The following is a 301-nucleotide window of genomic DNA, read 5'->3' on the forward strand; positions in this document are numbered from 1 at the left end:
TACGGCGCTCAATCAGCGCTGTCAGACTCGCAGTCAATAACTCATAACAAACGTAACACAACTTGCTTCCGTGTATCTACACTCGTCTCCCCGGATCGCTCGCGTTCCCAGTCAGTCTCTCTCTCATCATGTTCCAGGTGGCCCCTTTTATCCGGTCTCTCCACACCAATTACTGAAACAAGACACAAGTGTTTATCATTTGCACTTGACCTACTTACGCACCGCTCGTCTCCTGCCTCTCTCTCCCGATGCAGACCTCGCTGAACCACGCCCCCCCCCCCTCCCCCAATTACATTTTCCT

Source organism: Sinocyclocheilus grahami, unplaced genomic scaffold (genome assembly GCF_001515645.1).
Source record: "Sinocyclocheilus grahami isolate Dianchi unplaced genomic scaffold, SAMN03320097.WGS_v1.1 scaffold1104.1, whole genome shotgun sequence".
Classification (NCBI taxonomy): domain Eukaryota; kingdom Metazoa; phylum Chordata; class Actinopteri; order Cypriniformes; family Cyprinidae; genus Sinocyclocheilus; species Sinocyclocheilus grahami.